This window comes from Dromaius novaehollandiae, chromosome W (genome assembly GCF_036370855.1).
Source record: "Dromaius novaehollandiae isolate bDroNov1 chromosome W, bDroNov1.hap1, whole genome shotgun sequence".
Lineage (NCBI taxonomy): Eukaryota > Metazoa > Chordata > Aves > Casuariiformes > Dromaiidae > Dromaius > Dromaius novaehollandiae.
This window is the reverse complement of record NC_088130.1, coordinates 38,434,281-38,456,293: the sequence shown is the minus strand read 5'-3', so window position 1 is coordinate 38,456,293 and position 22,013 is coordinate 38,434,281. Positions and strand designations below refer to the sequence as shown.

At 39.4% G+C, this 22,013-nt stretch overlaps 1 long non-coding RNA gene across 1 annotated transcript; it reads left to right on the top strand.

Moving 5' to 3' along the window:
* The first annotated feature begins 214 nt into the window (after positions 1-214).
* LOC112991944 (uncharacterized) lies at positions 215-20,810 on the top strand. Its single transcript, XR_003261379.2, has 5 exons — positions 215-299; positions 16,099-16,219; positions 16,360-16,506; positions 18,846-18,877; positions 20,723-20,810. It is a non-coding gene; the product is annotated as an uncharacterized LOC112991944 (long non-coding RNA).
* The last annotated feature ends 1,203 nt before the right edge of the window (positions 20,811-22,013 follow it).

Genomic DNA, 22,013 nt, shown 5'->3' with positions numbered 1-22,013 from the left:
GACTGCTGCCGGAGCAGGACTTCGCGCCGCGGCGGCAGAAAGCGGGGCGGGGGGGACTCGGAGATGGCGGTGGTAGCGCGGAAATGGCGGTGGCAGCGCCGGCCGCGGGCCCGGCTGTCCCTCAGGCCGCGCTGCGCCGGGCCGGCGTCTGCTCCAGCGGCGTGGTGTGGGTGGCTGGAGCTGTGCGGAAGCGTGAGGTGAAGCAGGCAGCTGAGCGTAGCCCTCACGATCGCATACCGCAACTGAGCAAGGCGAAGCTCTGGAGAGGAGTTGAATCACTTGACCGGGCAGCTGTGCAGGTAACTACTAAAAATTCAAAAGGTCAGTTAAATCTAGTCGGGTCTGTAATCCCACAAATTCAGTAGCACCGTAGACTACTTCCCACCACAAGGCTTTACTGTAGCCTTAACTTAAAAGCCCCCCCGCCAACTCTACCCAGTTTTTCAGCCATTACTGGTAGGACAGAGCCATTTTTGGAAAACAAATGCCAGGAGATTGCTCACAAGGAAGATTTGCTATTTTACCCCCGGACCCAATCCTCCCCACGCAGAGAGGTTCAGCCCTCCATACGTTACACGTACATAGACCACAACCCGTAATTGTGGCACGTCCGCAACTTCCCGGGTGGGTTTCCCTCGGCCACGGCTTTCGTCGTTGGTCACCTCCCCCTGCTTCGCTCGGAAAGCAGAAAGAAAATTAATCCCCGAAGGGAAGGGAAATTACTATTGAACCGAGATGAATAATCACTAATGAACTGAGATTAGCTACACAAAATGTAACGGGCCCCAGAGTCACTCTGCTACTGAGAGTAAAACACTAGTTTGGGATATTAGCAGAAAGCAGCAGCAGCAGCAATTTCAAATGTCAGCTGACTATTTCAAAGCTGTTCTTCATTACAGTTATGACTAAGATTCAGGGATCTTGTTTCTGCTGCCAGGCCCCTGCATCCCACAGCACCGTTCCTCTTTGCTTGTGATTACTCTTTCCAAAAGATGGATTTTTTTCATAAAATATTTATTTTTTTTGTTTTGTCTAGATTTTCAGAAAAAAATGACTTTTCCTCAAAACCTGTAGATATGAAAACCATTTTCTCTGGTATTTAGCAACTGAAATGCAGAAGTCAAGTAAAATAAAAAGAAAGCTCTAAATTCTTGAAAACCAAAGCATCTTACTTTTGCTTTAATCAACACTATTTTCTGGATTAAACTGCTCTTCCTCCATGGACATGTGTGCAATAGTCTTTCTTTGTGATTTCATTTTTAGCAATTGTTAAATACAACGGTTCAGATGTTCAGTTACTTCTATTGAACCATGTCAAAGGGTCTATTGTATAATTTTGCCAATTACAAAATAGAAAATTCTTAAAACAGCATTAAAAGTCCACTGTCTGTGTTACAGGCTTTTGAAAAAGTAAGATCAAAATGGCTGGAAGTAACTTGTAGCAAATTGTTTTTCCTGTTGTGTCCAGAACACTAGGGGTAAATGTTATAATGCTATAATGTGTCTATATTTGAATGGCGTAGGGCTTGGAGCTATCCCTCTGCCCACTTCACACAGCTAGGTTTGAGGATCCTGAAGTTTTCCAGGTATTTGTAATCTCCTCATAAAATTAACTATAGGCTGCAATTTAGACATTCTGTTTCTCAGCTTGAGTCACTGCAACACGTAACAATGTTACTGTAACCAGATAAATTAGTATGTTACAGGTGTGAAAAACTGAAATACCAATGATAAGTTTATGATTCTTTTTCATTGCATTTGTTTCATTAAACCTCTATGTTTTGGACTATTTTACTTTTACAAATGTTGAACAATACTGTGATTATGTATTTTTTATTTTAGGATTAAAATGTAAAGCCATAGTGTATTAAGCTTCGCCACCATTTACAGATATAATGCTATGACTCTTCCTCATGGAGTATTGGCATCCGAAGAGCTTCACTTTCTCACCTAGAGGTGACCTTGTAAGATCAGTGTTTCTTAATGCAGTAAGGCCTCTTGCTTTGGGGCAAAACCCATTACAAGACTTCAGCTACATTCCCGAGAAGTGGGATAGGATCCGTAATCCTTAAAGTACAATCCAGAACACTCGCTAGAGATGAGAACAGACCAGATGGTAATGATTTCAAAGTTAATATGTGCACTTTGTCTCACTTTATGAGATTTAAAAATGTATTAGGCATACATTTAGAAATTTGGATTGTGTATTTATGATTTTATAAAGTGGATGAAAGCAGCAGTTTATCTCTGAGGATGACGTCCAACAGTAAAGTGAGGGTCTATCCAAGAGATTGACTCATAGCACCTTATTTCAGCTACGAATGGATGAATACTTTTTCTGGTGGAATTAACTTCAGTGTAGGAAGGAAGGTATTTTTAACAAAACTACAAGTAAGAAAATTACGTTGCCTCTTTTAGTCCCTGATATCTGATACAGTTCAGAGTTACAAATATTTGCTAAGCCAGAAATTGGCATATAATCACTTCATTGAGTATCAGTAGAGTATTCTTCTAAATGTTACTTTTATTGCTGCACCAGATAAAATAATATCCATCAAATTTCCAGAAGAGATTAACTGAAACAAGCACCTGTCTTCAGAAAATACAGCTTTCCTCTTTTAAAAGCATTTTTCACAACAAAACTGACAACCTTTTCAATCACCTAAAAGCCTCCTTTGCTGCCCCCAAAATCAACTCAACCTTTAAAATTGGACGAAAATAATGCAGTTAAATAAACAACAGCAACTAAAATATAAAATTCTACTTGCAGTTTTTGCTCACAAATGGAGAAGAGCCAGATGTTCAAAAAGGAATTTTGTTATTATTAACAATTTTTTGCTAAGAAGAAATTCATATGCTGTGGTAATAGGCAGCAGTACTGGAAGACAGTACTGAGTTAAGTAGTTTTATTTTGTTATTTATTTAGTAAAAGAGAGAAACTCTCATCTACAGATAGGCACTGTTCTCTGCCACACATTCTGTCTATAGACCTGCATATTTTAACACGAGTCCAGTGTGAAGAGCAGAGCTATTTAGGCATCCCTGAAGTATCCTTAGTTTCTGCATTGAATAGTTTTACCATTGGCAACAGGGCAGCGGTCTTCCTTGCCTAGACCTGTGCTTCAGCAGCGCTGGCGGGACCAGACAGCAGGGGCCGACTGTCAGGCCCCGTCTGCCCCTGGCATTGCGGAGGCTTCCAACAGCGAAGGCAGCTAAGGGGAGATGTGATGGAGCAGCAGACTGAGTGAGCTGTGGGCATTTATTCTATTCGGCGACAAAAATAAATCATCCAACTGAGTGTGTATCACACGCTTTTGCCTAATACCTAACAATTACTAATCAGTTTGTTACAAACAACTTGTGATATGAAATCTTGGTTTGTTTGCAAATCCTCTTCATACAACTGCCAAAAGAAGGAAGTGGTGTTTATTGGCCCCTCTTTCTTTCTGACATCCTTTAAAATTTTCAGTTCTTCTCAGATGGTACTCGATGGTCAGGTTTTTAGATTAAGACTAACTGTTGACATTCCCTTATAAAGCGTTTTTTCTCTTGGCATATTGCACTTGTGATAAAGGCAGCTTTTTACTATTTCCCACCATATTGTAGGCATTAAAAACAGCAACAACAACCCCCCCGCCCCGTGAAATTGTCCAAACATTGATTCTCACATTTGCTACTGCTAGGTTATTATAACATGTTTATTTGGCATTCAGCACGGGTTTTCTTTCCTATTGCCCACAGCTTGTCTCAAAGGAAGAGGTGACACAGACTTCGTTTCCCAAATAAATTACAAGCGTTTGTCCTTTGTTCACCAGTCTGTCCTTCTATGTGAAGTATCGTGTTTCTTCAGTGAACCTCCCTCCTCACCTTTGTCCATCCCCACTAATTAAGTCTACATTTGTCTTGTCCACTGTGCCGCATCTGCCTTGGGTAACTGTCAGGTTTCTCCTTAAAGGGCCTGTGACCTCTGTGCTACCGTGCCGGCTCTGCCGCTGCCTTGAATCTGGTGGCCTGCCTCCTTTCTAAATCCTGTCTCTGAGGACCCTACGCTCTGGCTTCTTCTGGCTCCAAGGACCTTTATTCACTATTTCTCCCTGGCCCCACCCACTCTCATGAGCTGATCTTCTTTTTCCATAGCTAACCCAATTTTTATTCTCAGGAAGTAAGGGTAAAGCAGTCATCATAGAAAAAAACTACCAGCTAAGTAAATTACACAAGTTATTGGTAAGATATTAGCAGCACCTTTAGCAGCATGAAGTACATAATTAATTTCCTTAATGTACACTATAAGTAACCTTATTTTTTTCCGCAATGTAAGTGAAAAACTCTGCTCCCTATTAGTTGCAAATGCAAAAAAAAAAAAGACAAATTTCTTTAGTGATATGTCAGTAACATGACAAAAAAGCTTACTGAATTGTGTGGATCGGATTAATAGAAACAGCACTGAGCCAGGTCTTGTTTTCCTGCCATCTTTTACATTCATGTTACTAAGTGAGGATGAACAATCAGATCTTGGCTTCTGATCATGAGATCAGGGATAGACGGAGGAGGTAAAACCCACTTCATACAACTTCGCTCTGCATACCCTTGCTTCTTTATAAAGGGAAGCATAGGAAGGATAGGTACTAAGTGCTGAAATTGCCACACTTTGGTGAAGTCATTGAAGACACTCCAAGGTCTTTTCTGAAGAACTTGTCAAATTCAGTATGTCTGCTGGACACTAAAAACTATTTACTGTTCCTTGAAGTCCACTGATGCCGTTGTTTTCTCAAGGAAGAATGTGCTTCCTGAATGTTAGTTGAAGTCATGCACACTGTAAAAGGGAAAATATATCACTTCCCTAATATGTCCTAGAGTTGATGGAAAATAGTGGCATGTTCCACTTCTTCATCTTTTCAGCTGATTTATTGATGAATGTTGCAGTTCCTTCACCTAGGAATTGCAGCAGTCATGAAAGTGGAGTCAAGATTCTCTGTAGGTTTACTAAACAACAAATTTAGACAGTAATTTGCATAACAGACACAAAATGCAGTCAAAGTTAATGGATGCCCTATCTAAAGCCTTCTCTAGAAAAATCTTGTGCTTTTTGTACTAATTCTTTCAAAATCCAAAATTTCATGTCTGGCAAAAACAACTTTGGAGATGTATACTTCAGCCAGTACATCGTCTGTTATCTGTCTTTGTTTTATCATTGATTTCTGTAGACTGAAGAAAATCCTTTCAATGGTCCTGCTGTGCAAGTACCCTTAGAAAAGGGTAATTTGTTCCTTTTTTTTCCCCCTCTGTCTTTTGCTTACTCTCTCGCCTTGCACAAAATCTGAACTGTTGACACATTTCATTAGTTATTTATTGAACTACATACTCAGCCAATTTTGAATAGTTTTGCTTGTGTGCTATGCTTTTGGGACCATATTTATGGTCTCCCATGTCAACAAATATACAAAAAAATCCCACACATGATATATTTTTAAATGAGTAATTTTCTAAGACAGCATCGTACTGTCTGTGACCAAAAATTGATGCCTTGCTGTGAAACCTGTCTGAGCTTATACAGGATCTTTCAGGTCTTCTCAGTCTCAGGACAAGGAAGACACTAACTACAAATAACAGAACAGTGGCCATCAGAAAGTTCAGTGTTCTTTCTGGAAAAATTATTTTTCTGAAAGTATATGTAGAGTGTGATTGAAGCTATTTAGGACTATTTTTCACCAAGATCTTGAATTTTTGTGAGCCAGATTTAATTTTACTTTCTCAAAAGGCATACCGTAACAGCCTTCCAGTAACAACCTTCTTTGTACTAAATAAACTACCAAGAGTAGTTCTGAAGTTTTCATGATAGTTTGTTTCTTTCTGTGTAGTCCTAATTTTTTTTTTAGAATGTAACATTACTCAGGACAAATTAGATAACGAATTTAACATCAATCGGAGGCAGCATAATGAAGAAACTGATATATGATTAATCAATAGCAAATTGAAGGATGGCAGTGCAATTAGTGCCAATTCACATAGTTTTATGGAAAATGATTTTAATCAAACAAATGTGACATTAGTTTTTATGAGATAACTGGGCTGACTGATAAGAGTAACTGCACAGTTCTGTGAAGTGTTGTTTGATTTAGCAATGCGTGACATTCTGACTAAAGACTACCAGGATACCAATAAAGTACACATTATTATGGATTAGGAACTGGCTAACTGGTAGACCTCAAAAAATAGGTGTCAGCAGAAGAGCTATCAAATAAATGTGTTTCTAACAGGATTCCCATGGATCATTTCTTGAGATGACTCTATTCTATTCAATATTTTATTAACTCTCTGAAAGTAAATATAAAATCACTATTGATAATATTTGCTGATGATACAAGCTTTGGACAAGAGGGAAATAATGATGGCTATAGGGCAGTTATGCGGTGTAATCTGGATTTGTAGCTAACCTGAGTCAGTCAAAAGATGTCTAATATATGCAAGCCAAATGCAAAGTCATGCATCTAGGGACAAATATTGTACATCTCTCTTACAGAATGGTAGTTATTTTGGAAAGCAATAACCCTGTAGGGTTTCGAAAGGTACAAGCACCCCACGCTAATTCTCAGTTTGAGACTGTGGTGAAAAAAGACTATTCTGTTCTCAGATGGGTGATAAGGAGTTAGTCAATACATACAGAAAGACCATTTTACCTTTCCGCAGAACTCAAGAATGATGTATCAGAATCTGGATATGGTCTCATATTCTCATGTCCAACTTTTGAAATGCAAGCTGAGAAACTAGAGAGCATGCCTGAAAATTATTTGAATGCTGGGGAAAACAACAGTCTAAGTGACAGAGACACAAACTGCCTACCAAAAAAAAAAAAAAAAAAAAGAAGCCTTGATGACATGACATAAGTAGCTTTAGAGGGAAAAAGGTACTTAAGGGGTCTTCGTTGCATTAAGAAAAAAGTCAATACAAATGGATGAAAGGCTGTATGTGTTAAAAATAGGTACATGTTTTTAACAGACAGAGATTATCCATCTGTAAAAATGGCCAAGGGAACGGAAGAGCTCTCTATCTCTTTCTTGCTGTCCTGTCTAGAATTATTTTAGTATGGTATTAAGCTCAGTGCAGGGGTTCATGGGAGAATCTATGGCCCACAACACACAAGAAGTCAGCTGAAATGATCATGGGTTTATTCTGGTTTTGTAATGTATGGAGATCACTTAAACCACCTAACTTTAAATACTGAAATTAGGAGGCTATTTCCTGTAGGCACTCCATAGTCACTGGAGGGAGACAAAATCCTCCATGAAAGCATTTAAGGATCATCTTCAGGGAAGTCTTGACTGTAAGGGGAGTCTAGAAAGAATAATTTCCTAACATAGGCGGTTCCCAAAGGGTCACCGGCACAGGCACAGCGTGGTGCTGGTGTTTACATTTCTAGGCACTTGTTCTCATGCTCCTCAACAGCTGCAGTCACCCGTTCAGATAGTACTCATTCGGGCAGGGAGGGAAAGAGGAGCACCCCCAAAGCAGTGCGTTCTCAGTAGATGCCTTGGGAAATCAGAGACCTTCTCTCCAAGAGGAAGGCCGTCCTGGAGCAGGCAGTATTTCAGGTGTGATGTCTGTGCTGAAGCAACTGAAAGTGGGATAATTTTGGATGCAGACGTCAATAAGAACTGCTTGCCTAGTTGTTTGGACACCAATGCCGCAGCATAAATTGCTGGTCCGGGAGGGTGAGGCAGCCTGCCTGTGAAGCTCAGTTTCAGCTGTCCCTGCTGCTTGAGAAGAAGAGGTGGCTTTCTGCTGCTGCAACGGGAGCCAAAGGGAGGGGGCAACAAAACCTGGCAACACACCAGCTTTTCTGTGGGAAAAATCAAGATGCAAAATAGTGTTCTGGTAAAAGTAAAAAGTCCAGCTGCACAACCACATTCTCCTCTATAGAATAAGCAAAATCAAAATGCGAGTGTACTCATGGAAAACAATTACTGTGTTTTCAGAGCACCCACATCCTTTAAAAAGGGCTGCCTCTCTGAGTATGCTTTATTTTATGGAACCATGAAATTAATTACTACAGTAGCTGGCCTTTTCTTCGTCACTGAATCATTCACATTCAAAACATGATGTCCAAATTGTGGTCCACAGTTCAGGACTGAGCGTGCCCAGTACCTAGGACAGCCTAACGGTCACTCTAGTGATCACAGATCCAGTAGAAACACTTTCCATGGCTACTCTGGAGTTGACCAGCTGTGTAGTAAATAAGCAAACCAATAATCCCAGCTTCCATCCTGTTCTGTCCTAGACCCACACAGCTCAGGTCCTGGTTTGTCAGTGTGCCATAAAGTGGTAATGAAAATACTGAAAGAAGGTGGCAGTGGAAAGAAATTTCTACTTAGGATTTCCACTAGCCCATCTCCTTCAAGAGCTCTCTTCGATATATGCTACCGCTTTTAAAATTGAACATACTCGAAAAGGAGAGTCTTGTCATTTTCTTTTAGAACCATCTTCATTCTTTCTTTCTTTATCTTTACCGACACCTTCTAGGTCACTCAGGCTTCCCAACTTGGGTTTATTTTTTGCTGTCACCCCATCCTTTTTTATTCTCATCCAGGAACTTGTCAAGTCCTGTCACCTCTCTCTCCACATCAGAGGACAGTGAAAAAATGCCATTGCAGTGCCTGTAATTCAAACTATTGTCATGACATGACAGTAGGGCCCAGCTTTGCCCTTAGTGAGGGCTAAGAAATGCACACAACCATATGTTCTCGTATTTTGCTTACAGAGATGGTAATTGAGATTGTTAATTGATTGTTTTATTTCATGACATAAAATAATAAAAGCAGGTGAACATCGTCATAGATTTTCTCTGTGGCCAGCTTTTTTTGATAGGGGTCGTATGGATATGTTGGCTTAAAACCATGCCCTTGCTAACACCGTAGTGATAAAAGAACAGACACTGATCGTAAACTTTTATGTCCTACTGATTTTACACAAAGGTAGAGCTTTTATATTAAGCTTATACATGCTTCTAAACTTTTATATTTATGGGTCATTTTTGTGTATCATGAACTACATATTTAACTATAACATAATTATATATTTGTCTTACTCATGCCTTGTCCGTTACTTAAAATATTGGCTATATAGTCTTTAATTGCAAATCCAGATATAATTACTAGTGATCCTCAAAGTCTTTTCAAAATATACCAAAGGGATCTCTGAAAAGAGAAGATAATGTTAATCCATAAAAAAACATTGTGTTTCCAATTGTACATCCATTTATATGGAGTTTTTAAGGTCAGAAAGGACCACTCAGATCCCGTAGTTAGATATCTTTGTTTTCAAGCCATGGAATTTCACCCATGAAGATAGTGTGAGCAACTTCTTTACTAAAAATTTGTCAGTTGAAAGTAGCAAAGCAGCAGTACAATCAGTTTCTATAGCTCTTCTGCCCAAGGGAGCTGCCGTTGTGTATCTGAGGGCAGAATTGGGCCCACAGAGACTATTACTAAGCCAGGGTTTTACTTGCAGATCTATCAAAACATGTGGTTATTAATGTAACCACACACAGAGAAAAAAGCATTCAAAACTGGCATAGTGCTTCCAGCAATGCTAAACTTAGGAACTATAGATCATACAAACAGTAGGATAGTGTCACAACACATATCCTCTCTTCCCCTACTTTGACAGGTACCTACTTCTGAAGAAGAAAAGGAGTTCCTGCTGCTCATCCAAGAGTTGGAAATGGGAATGCTAAAGAGGGAAGCAATGTTAAGTTCCCACCAGGGGCAAGAAGCTTTAAAATCACTCTTAAATTGCTTTGTCATTTTTCCTTTGTGAAACCATGTGTCAGGAGCAGGGATTAGTAAACTAAGGGGCAGATTACACTTTTGTGGCACAGCTTATACAGAAGGGGTCTGCACAGATGTATTGCTACATAGCAAAACCTGCTGATGCCCAAGGGAAATGTGTGGGTGCTGCTTTGCAGGGCACATTTTAGCTGTCTGCAGCAAAGGTCAGACAGCTCCTGAAGACCTTGGTGAGTGCTGCATGCAGCCCAGGACAGGGCTGTATGCCTAGAGAATTAAAGAAGTTTCTTTGAACAGCCAAGTCCTGATCCAAAGCCCACCGAAGTCAACTGGAGTCTTTCCAGCAGCTTCAGGGAGGCTGAGCTTAAAATACATACTGCAGTTCTCCCTGGCTAATACATGCATAGCTCCAGCAAAGTGGTTATACAGCTGTGCAGGGTGCGAGCAGGGAAAGGAGTGCGTCCTATGTGCTCTCCTCTCTGAGCTGCATTTGTGTTTCCATAAAACGCATCACGTATGAGATTGGGGGTGGCACAAATGAGTCCACTGGAGGGCTGCATTGCTCGTGGAAGAGAAAATCAGGAGTGGGTCACCCCAGAAGAGGTCTGATAAGCCCTTCACAGCTCCGGGATTTCTTAGGAGCTCTAGATCCATGTTGCTGCTGCACAATAGGGTGCCACAGCATGCCATCGGGTGCTCCACACGTGTTCCACACCATTGCAGGCAGGGCGGCTTTCAATTAGACTTCTATTCCTTTGCCTATGAACCTGGATTGAACATCACACAAGTGATGTTAAGCCACGAGTCTCTGTGGCCCTTTGTGAAGATGTAAGGAATTACTTCCACCAACAGACCTGTTTCTCCACCCCAGCATGCAAACAAAAGCAAGTCTGATATCTTCCTTCTCCATAAATAAATCTTTCGATTATTCAGAGATTTACAGATGAAAAGGTCCTGAATGGATCAGTATCTTTGGCATAGGAAGAAACTGAGAAACAGAGTCAGAATGACTTGCCTGGGAAGAATTGTCGAATATTTATTCATTTAAATTTAAATAATAGTTAAGGAAAATACTGCCTTGACAAGGCTCTAGGCATCTAACACATAGCTAATAATAATATAAGATCCCAGCAGCAAAAATAATGATTTCTAACAGGAACATCACCAGCCAGTTACAAAAGCTCTGTTCCAGTCCTTCATCATTCCAGGAAGTATATTCCCAGTGCTCTCCAAAAACCTTATTGAGCAGATGTCTTTTGCAGCATGCCCAGAAGAGCAACTGCCCTAAATCATATATATTACACAAAAGAGAGGAAGTTAAGATTATCTGTGCAACCTTAACTTCAACATTGCACTCACTATACCCTGGCTTTGCATACCTTTGCAACCTTCTAGTCTTTTAATGGAGACTTTTTGAAGTATTTCTGTCTAGTTGTCTGTCTATTCACTAACTCTGCTATTATAATTAAAATTATAATCTCCTAGCATTCATAAAAAAGAACTATCTTGGAATTAAAGGGAAACAGGGTATTAGAAATGAGTGGCAAAAATTAATTTATTTCTTTAAAAGCGTTGAAAAGCTCTTTGATCTTAAGCTTGGTGAGAGGAAGGGTTTTTTTGGGTTAAGAAGAAGAAAGTCAAGAGTTTGGGAGACAGGTTTTCTTCTGTACCATACAGGAAGGTAGCTGGTGCAAAACTGAGACCAAAGCATGTACTTGGCTAGTTTTTTAAAAAATATTAGGTGCTAACACTTCAGAGAATGCCTATTCACTGATAGACTGGCCTGACATAGTATAGAGACCTGAACACTAAGCCTTTGTGTGAATCTAAATGTCATAGGCTTTACACAGGGCTTCTACATGGGATTTGGATAATCTTTGAAAAATCGTTTCTTCTTGACCTGGTCCACATCTCTTCTAAAAATCCTGGCTTTCATTAGTAGTGTCTGTTCCTGCTTCCCCCATCAATGGTTTGTTGACCACTCAACATGAGTGCGAAGCTCATATTCTTAGCTACAGAGATTGAGCCATATCTTTTAATCCCATTACCACTTTATACATGCGCTGCCCTCAAGGAATGCTGCACGATGAAAGATTGACATGTGCCTCCATTATGTGAGTGCCCTATAAAGCAGAACAAGTTGCTTTCTTCTGTCTTGGGCTAAGGACAGGATGAGTAAAATTGTTCTGCATGTTACACTCTTCTCCAAAGATAACAGTTTTACACTGTAAATTAAATCCATATTTTTATAAGGCAGAGCAGTCCTGTTTAGCTTATAGTCTGGGATAAAAGGTCATTAATCTCGGGAAAATTAAATGTCTCAGGAGTCAGGCTGAAACACGGTGTAGCTATCCAAAGGCAGTGCGGCCTTTGTATCCCTTTTTGGCCGATGATTGGCATTTACCAGCTGAAGGCTTGTTAAACTTGATGCAATGAGCAAACTATGGGAGTGGAACTACATGCTGATGGAGAGTGTACTGCAGTCAGGTGAGGGAGAAGCGTGGCATTTGCTCTCCAAAAAGCAGAGGAAATTCAGGGAGGCAGTGGTGAAGTCTCAGGTTCCTTTAAAGAAACTGGAACTAGTCCAACAAACAGAATCACCCTTTTTTTCCTGTAAGCAACTCAGGTAACTGCTTGGGATCACTGGCTGCTGAAGGGCAAGATCAGAGAAAAATACCAAATGCCTGAGTGAGGGGAAGGGAGGGAGAGAAGGAGGGTTTTCTTGAAGCGTTTGTAAGTCTAATACTCTATGTTGCCAAAACCAGGAAAGTAAAACTATTTAGGAGAGTCTGGTACTTCTTACTAGTGGTAAAATTAGCTTCTTTATAATCCAGTAGGTTGGAGAAACCTGCTGCCCATTCAGAAGATGGGAAGAGAAAAGGTCTGGCTAACACTCTCCTTTCAGCAGCTATTCATAGAGTGTTTGAAGAAGACTGATGTTAGCTTTAGCAAAAGCGATCTGAGCTTAGATATACAGCCAGGTAGGGTCAGGCCATGTAACTACAGAAGTTTCTTAGAAACAGCAGTCGGTCTGTTTAGCTTTGTCAGAGGAAATCAGTGAGAGCAGCTCATGCTCTCACAGCTATAAAAACTTCTATGATAGGACACTAGATTAGAGAATAAAGAGGAGAGAGGTTTATACTGTCTAATGAGAAGTTAGCCTTAGTTTAAGGAAGGTTTATCTTTTACATAGTATTATCTTTCCATGCTTGGCAAATGGGCCAAACAATTATCAGGCAAGTTGGTTCTCCATAGGATAAATACACTGACTCATTTTTTCTTTCAGCTTCTAACTTGGGAAAAGTATTTTTTCAGTTAGTAAGGGACTGGAGAGTATTTTTACAACTTACTGCAGAACAAGCCTTTTGGTACAGCATAATTGCTTGCCTGTGCACACACAGTGACCTTGAAATTGAGTCCCAAAACCCTCAAATAAGCGTGTGATGCGAGCCTTGGCTGAGCAGAGCCTTGGGGTGACACTGTTCAACACTTCCTTAGGCTGAGTGCTCCTTGCACTCAGTGCTCACTCAGCACTCTGCTTCCATCTCTCAAGCAAGGTTTTCTTGGAATGTAAATTACTAAATGCAAGAAAACTTCTTAAGTAGTAGAATCTCAGATCTGTAGAGGGAGATGCATAAAATAAAAGTAGAGGAATGAACTCCCTTCTCTCACTGTACCTTGCAGTCTTCCTTATCAGTCTTGCTTCCCAGTCTAGCAGCCTTTGGCCTCTTGCACTGAACAAGCTTCATCCAGTTCCACTTAGGTTCCTAGAAGAATATTTCTTCTCTCTCGCTTCTAGTCTCCTCTGAAGGTTGACTTCTTGCCACAATCAGTACCTCGCTCCTGCCGGGTGTCTCAGCTTGTGCCTATACAGCACCCCCAACACTGCCCCCTGCTCAGGTTTTCTCAGGGAAGGCTCCATCTCCCCATTTTTACAGAGGGCATCACCTGCCTAAGATTATTAGACCCATGGGAAGGCAAACTGGTTGTCTGCCTCTCTGGATGCAGCCCTTCAAACAAAACATACTGCACGTGCACAGTAAACACTCCCTTTGCAAGGTGTATCACTTGCAGAATATTCTATACAGTAGCAGAATAGAGAGAGCTAAGTCAAATAAATCATCTCATTAAAGAAAATGACTTCATTAAATAAAAACTTGTAAAGTCTTCAGAATTATAAGCACTTGATTATAGTTTCCATGTTTCTTCCTTCAAGACCCTCATTCCGCTTTTACTCAGCCTGTGATTTTCAATTAGAGCCTTCTTACATAGAGAGTAAGTAAAATCAGATAAATTGTTAGCCCGGAGGAGGTGGAACACCTCCCTCATTATCCTTGCTCAGAAAAGGATCCTTGATCTGATCTGAGGAAGGGAGAATATGCTCGTCTGACTGATACTCCCCAGCATGAACAAGCAGCCAGGAGAGGGACAGAGAGGATTAGTTGGTGATAAAAGTTACCCAGGAGTAGCTGGGTGCATAAGGGCTGTAACTTCTCCACAAAACAAAGGAATGTAACTATAAAACACACATCTCTCTGCTCAGCCCCTGTATCACTGCAGCTGCATTTCACATGCATGTGCCTTCGTGGTTCAGGCTCTAAAATTACAGTCTGTCTTTGAGAGAGGGCTTGAGGACCCGGTCCCATGTAGATAATCACTCTGCCACTGGAGAGGTGTTTTGGTGACTATAAGCCATGAAAGGCAATATTAAGTGCTCTCCGGATAGTCCCTTTTGGCTATGTATGCTGCTGCAGGCTCTTGCTTAGAGTTAACGTGTTAATTAATTTTTATGTATTTGAAGAACTGCTGAGGTATAATTTCACTCTGTCAGTTCTCTGTGCCATGAGAAAGTGCCCAGGTAAGTATTAATCACTCTGGAATGGGCAAGCCAAAAATGTTGAACACAAAGTAAAAAGTATAATCCAAGTGCTGCTGAGCAGTTACATAGAGGAACAGTCAAAACCTCATTTATGCATAGATCTCCTTGAGTTAGGGTATGTTTTCACAATGCATTTCTTCATGGTGAAGTTTTCTTACATGTGTAGACACACATTTAAAAAGCATCTTGCAGATTGACCACTAATTCTCAGCTTAAATTTTCTGATTAAAATGATTTTGCCCTGGAAATGTATGATTAGCTCTCCCTCTCTAATATGATAGCATTCTGCCCTACATTCTGCTGTCTAAGTTATGTAAAAATATCACCAGAAAAATTAAAAAGGGAAAAATTGGCACCTTGTATACATGGGATATTAAAAAAAGAAGAATCATGACAAGTCAGGCAAAATTTTAGGATATCACTTTGCATAAGGAAATCTTCTGAAAAATAAATCCATACAGATATGCTGTTTCATTAAATCATCTCTCTTTTCTGTCCCCCACCTTAAAATGTGTCAGAAGGAGATAAGCAACCCCTGAGGTCCAGTGTAAAAGAAATGTGGGTTTGACTGCTTCAGAGTCTTCCTTCTAGCCAGAACATAAGCAATGCAATACGGCAGCAGGAGCTGAGAGCAGAACAGAGTGTTTTCTCCTTTTCTGGTTACCCGTCACCTAGGGGAGAGAGGGACAGCTGAATATTCCTTTACCGACTATACAGGTCATCGGAGCACTCATTTTTCTGTGGCTGTTGTTCTGACTAGCTTTCCCTAAAGCAGTAGTTCAGTTGGCATTGCTGTTAATCTGACAGTTTTCTGAATCAGAGAGAATTTTGTTTTCTCTGAGCCATACTGGCACAATGGTGAGGTTGTTTTGTGTCCTCACAGTATCCTGAAAGCATCTTAGCATAATAAGAGCTAAAGACAGGAATGTTAAAGTTATAGACGTAATATATCGGCTCAGAAATATAATTGCAATATGTAGCTAGTATTTAACAGGTGAGAGGCTCAGAAAGACGAGCAGCAGAGAGAAATTTAAATGAAAAATTCAGGTGGTTTGTAGGTATCATCTATTGTGTGTAGGAAGACAAAAAGACCCCAAATCTTTCCAAACCAGGGTATATCTCATGGATATCCTCATTTCATCCTGCAGAAAAAAAGGGTATCAACCCTGCATCAGAAAAATCTCTCTTGTGTTTTTAGGAGGCAGGCTGTTAGCTTCCTCTGCTAAAATAAAAAGTTAAGAAAGCCTAATGCTTCAGAAATCCTTACATTTATGATATTCCCGTGAGTGTTGATCAGCCTTTTTTATTTTCTTTCTTTTTTTTTTTTTCTGAAAAACTGGATTGAAGTCATGCTGTTGTTACTCTTTTCAAGGTCCTTTCCCTTTAAAAAGTGATTAGACGTTATTCCACTGATGCTTTCCTTTGCTTGCTCTGTAGGTTGATTCCAGTCTGGACACTCTGAAGCAATTGCTACTGGGACTTCTGAGCTACTCAGACACAGCAGAGATAAAGGCCATATAAAAAACTAGATTTGGATCAGTTCTACAGCTCTTTTAAGGTAACTGTTACATTTTAATCACTCGAATTAAGAACAATTCAGATTTAGAACAGATTTTAAAAAATGCTGCTGCAACAATGCTTGCAGCTGTTTATGCTTCTTGTATGCTATTTCATTTGTCTTTTTTTACCTTGTGTCAGGACAAAGTCTGTCTTTCTGCAAGATTCTTACAACTTTATACACTTTGAGTCGTTCAGTTAATAGATTATTCAGAGGGTAAAAACAGAAGAAGTCATTGCAGGAGGTTGTGTTTGACTAGGGCTCAACCTCCGTCTCTACATCCTAAGGTAATGCAACTTAGATTTTTTTAAATTAATTGTTACATTTATGCTGCATCTGTCATGAGCATTTTTCATGAGTTTTCGAATTACTCTCGCTAAATGATTTCATGGCTAGATTTATTAATAAAGTTGACTAGTTGAAGTTTTACTGATACTAAGAACATTTTAGGAAACTCCCAAAGTACTTCAGTCTACACTCCAAGATATCAGAGCCAGTGGAACCACTGTCTGGAAACTCTTGAGTCTGATCTGTGTAACATATCCTGTGGAATTTCACTCAGGAATTTTTGCACTTGGCCCAGTAATTTTGATTAAATTAGAGCCTATCTTTTATTAAGATAGTCAATCTAGATATAGAAGACAAAGTCTGCACAGGGATGGCATATCCATTTGTAAACTGGTCCAATGGACTGCTTGTAAAAGTAATCTGAATCCCCTGACATGTACACATGCAATACGTTTTCTTTATAACGCTGTTCTTGGGAATTTCCTATGTAGCTGGGTACTCTGTCAGTGAACAAAGATTTCATTATGTATCCTCTGCATGTGTGTGTTTTACTAATTAAAGTTTGATACCTAATACTGGCATATTTACATGTGGGAGTAATTTTGTTCGTGGTGGGAGTAGTCCCAGTGCGTTAGCTGGCGCTTTGCAAGATACCTACAAATTTGTCTTTTGAGAAAAGTCCTGGTGCTTAGTTGAACAGCAGGTATTTGAAATTACAGGTCTAGGCCTGTATTTGTGTCACCTCTCTATTTTCATTTTCCACCCCCATACTTACACATTGATATTGTCTCATTCCTGTACATGCCCATTAATTCTATCAATCACTCATCCTTAAATGTACTCATGCATCTGTAATTTATGCAGTTATTCATTTTCCCTGGCTGTTGTGGAATAAATAAACAGGTGCATGTTTACACTTAAGTCAACTGGGTGTGCCCACAATATTGAAAAAGCAAAGCCATACTAAATGGAAAGGCCTGACAGTCTTAGCTCTTGGCTTATTATGCATGCTGACTGCTTCATTTGTACTGTACTAATTTCTATTGCTGTAGAATCAACATACACAGTCTGAAAGAGAGGATTTACAAGAAAAAAGAATGGTTATATTATGTGATAATTAGTCATAAGAACTGCCATATGAGATCAGATCAAAAGTCCATTTATTTTGTTATCTTGTCCCTGACAGTGTCTGTAGGGAGCGTTTAGGGTGAAGAACAAAGGAAACATGGCACGTGTGGAATTCTCCCCTAGAATACCTCTCACTTTCCAGCAATAAGTATTGAAAAACCTTCCTTTCCTTCTTCAGCTGGGAGCTGTATCTGTACTGTGATGCTTCATAGGACCAACAGAGCTATCTTCTGTGAACTTACTTAACCCTCCATGAACTTACCATGCTTTTGGCTTCCACAACGTTGTACGGCAGCAAGTTCCACTACTCAATTATGTGTAATGTGGAAGTAATACTTCCTTATGCACCTGCTGCCTGAGGATTTCTTCTGACATGCTTTGGCTCCTGTATTTTGAGAGTCAACAGTTGTTTTCTGCAGATCTGCCCTCACCATACCATCCACATACAGATAAACTCTCCCATTTTTTTATTTTCCAGCTTGAAGACTCCCATTTAATATAATGTCTCTTTGAAAGGTGATTTGTTCCCTGCTCATCTTATTCTGTATTTTTTGAGGAGGGGTAACCTGTATTAGATCTGTTTTTCTCCCTGTAAGAACACATCTGCAAAGGATGTCATAATGGTATTTTTTACTTTAGTTCTCAGTTCCTTTCCAAAAAATTCCTAATGTAGCATAAAAAGTGGCAAAAAAGTGACTTGGGCTTCCCTAAGCTGAGGCAAATTTACATCAGATAAGTAAGAGCTGAATATATTATCCTTTCACAATCTTATCTTTTGAGGTGTAGAGTGCTTGCTGTGAGGCAACAGCCACAGTGCAATTTCTTCCAGGTTTACATCTTCAGCTTTACTGAATAAAGGCTCAGTATCAACAGCCTGAGAGTACTGCTGAAAACCAGGCTGCTTTTCATTGTCTGTCCTATGTTTTAAGCATACTTGGACCTAAGGATGTAGGCCAGGAACTTTCCTGAGCTAACTAATATGCAATACAGTAAATTACAGAAAGTGATGTTTTCCCTGATGAGCAAGTATCTCAGTTTTTATTTATAGAAAAATATCAAAGGAAAACAAAAGTGTTGCATTTCAAACATCACTCTTCTGACATATATTCAGATATTTAGCTAAAGAAAGGTAGAAATTTAGGTATATCTTAAAATATGAAATTCCTTCCTTTGTTATGACTTTCTCTGTGTTCTGCTTTCTGTGTTTCAGCCTTACAGAAAATTTTCTCAGACTGCGATCAGGTAAAGGCATTTCCACTGGCCATTTTGGTGGTCCAATTGCTGAACCTTGGCTTGTCAACGCTTGGTATTTAGATAGTAGATGCTTCTTCCTTGTTTCCTCTTTTGAGATTTGGCTTCCACGACATTCACACCTTCACATATACTTACTACAGGATGCTGCATTTTACTGTGAGACTACGTGACCCATCCTGAGCAGCTCAGTTAAACACAGAATAGGCTATGTAATGTACAGTCAGAGCAAGACTATTTTACATCAACTATGTTTGTCATGCAAATACATTATCTTTAAGTTTCAGTCTCTTACAGTGAAATGTACTATTAAATCACTTCTTGTCCCTAGGCAAAGAAGTGAAACCTTCATAGCTAACAGTGATAAAAAAAGAAAAAACAGAAAACCAACCCCCCCCCCCCAAAACCAAACATCCCCCCCAAAATGAGGCAATATATATTCTAGTCTAAAACAACTTATAGGCCATTGTCCAGACAAGAAAGAACAAATACTTGGAAGTTGAAAGCTCTAGACAGGATATGAAAGAATCACAGACAGAAAAACAAAGAGAGAACAGGGTAGAAAAGAGAATTGGAAAAGCACACCTCACAGCTTTTAGAAGCAATGTACTCATGTCAAATTCAACATTCACACAGGCATCCCCATGTTAGCTTTGAACTATCTCTAGCAGTTAAGTTGAGGCAGAATGGAACCCAGTGCATGCTCCAAAATCTTCTTGAAGAAGAAATACTCAGGAAGTTTGCTCGTACAGAACACCATGCTACTCTGGCTATGTTGTTAGCAGTAATACCTGCTAAGAACAATTAAAATTATCTTGCACATGTTTACATGCACTGCAGAGAGTGCAATACAGATTTACCTGTTGCAGGAGCTCTGAATACTCAATACAAAGTGTCAAATACAGCACACAAATAAATACAAAATAAAAATAGTTCATTTGCTACGACTAAACAGCCTGAGCTTCCCCAAACCAGGGATTCCAGAAAAGTTGAATTCCATTTATATGCATAGATGGGAACAGCAATGGAACAGGTAAAGCCTTGGGTCTGCCTTAGTGAAATTTCCCCTGAATTCATGAGGAAAAGAACGTGTTTATCACTAGAGACATGATCAGTTTCCTTCTGTTGCCTACAGATTACATGACCTAATTGTTTTAAAAATCACTTCTCGTTGGCCCCTCTTCCCCATCCAATATTGGGTCTATGGAAATTTGTATTGAGTGTGAGGCAGGGTTAGGTATGAATGGGTCACATCTACAATAAACAAAGGTAGTAGTCTATAGTTTAAACAAAATCAGTAGTCTGTGGTCTCTTGTGTGAGACATTCAACAATTGTCCCAGCACAGTATTAGAGTGTTCTGTTGTATGAACATGCCTCTTCTGAAAGAAGTTAAAAGTTAAAAAACTTGCAAGCTTTAAAGTTCTGTGATGCTTACACATAAAAACATGTTAGTTTTTCCATCTTGCCCAAACTTCCATGCAACTCTCTTCTAATAATTTTACTCACTTTGCAACTACAGTTCAACAGAATGATATTCTCAAATGACAGAGAACTCTCCATGATTTCTTGTTTTACATAGCTAAAGAGCTGCTATCCCCTGTCTTAAGACTGAATCCCAGCCAATTATGTGGTGCTCCTTGTAAAGTCAGTGGCACGAGACCTGCACAGCTGGGCCTGTTTTGCCACATGCTCTAGAATTCTTATTATTTAGAATTCTTCAGGCTGAAAACTGCTAACTGAGCACAACACACTATTGTCACAAACTGTGCAAAAGAGATTTCAGTATTCTATATGAAACTGATATAACTCTTTTACTTTCTTCCCACTCTAAAAAGATGCTATGCTGATTTATGTTAAAGAAAAAAAGAAAAGAACTTTGAAGAGAAAGCAAATACTCTTGGATAGTGAAGGTATGTTACTTAAGTTATCCCAGACACATCATTTTGCATTGTTTTGCAAAATGATAAATGTGAGCTTAAAGTGAGCAAGCTTATTTAAAGAATTTAAGTGATCTCCCCACTTCTATTGCAACATACAAATTTTAAAATTGTTTAAAAATATAGTTCATAGAATCTAAAGCAAAGTAATCAGTGTATATATATGGTTATTTGCTTGGAGGAAAAAATAAAACAAAGCATACAGCAGATTCTATTTGCTAAATATTTCCTTTTCCAAAACAGACATAACATTATCACTATTAATCAAACAGATGACTGATTACAGGACAAGTACTCACAGAATTAATTCTCTAAGATTTCAGTGTTACAGTTCTACTGCATTTCCAGAAATCTTTTGCTCATCCTTACCAGTGACGACAAAAAGTGTTTTACTTGAGAAAAACATATTATGTAATAAAAGCAATGACATTTAATCTGAGTTTTAGTATTTAATCATTATGCTGTGCCCAACTCTTCAATATTAGAAACACACTTCTGTTAAAAAAATTGTCATTAAATGTAACAGGTAAATAACAGCACAGCTGTTTTCTTTCACAAATATATATAGAAACTAGGTCTTAAACTATTACTAGCCTGTCTGCCTCTTTCATTAAAAAATGTCATGCTGAAATAGAGTGATCTTTGTATTCTTAGAATCCCAAACTATAAATGTAGTGGGGAAAAAAATCAAACCTTAAGAAGTACACAAAAGTGACTAGATTAATTCTGACACAGTTCCTATTAAGTTATCATGTTAGGGAATATATAAAGCATAGACCAAAAAATGCGTGATTTTTAACACAAAGAATGGTTTTTGCGTGGTTCTCTGTACCGAGAGAAAGTAGCAGACATGACCACACAGGAGTCTGGATCCACGTCAGGGACCAAGTAGCTAAAAGCTAGGCAGCATCTCACCTACCTACTCTACCAGGTCAGACACTGGGGCCAGATTCAGCCAGCCTTCTTCGAAAAGAATAGCACTGACTGCTGGAGCAGCACTGTTGAAATCACTGTATTTCTTGAGAAAGGGAACTCTATTCAGTGATTAACATCCAGGCTTCACTAAAGTTAATGAGACAGGATTTCAATTTCAAATAAGGAAGGGTATCTGGCCATTAACCTCTCTTGTTCACAGTCGTGTCTGTAAAGTGAGAGTAATGGAATTCCTCTAGCTTTGTGGGATGATGTG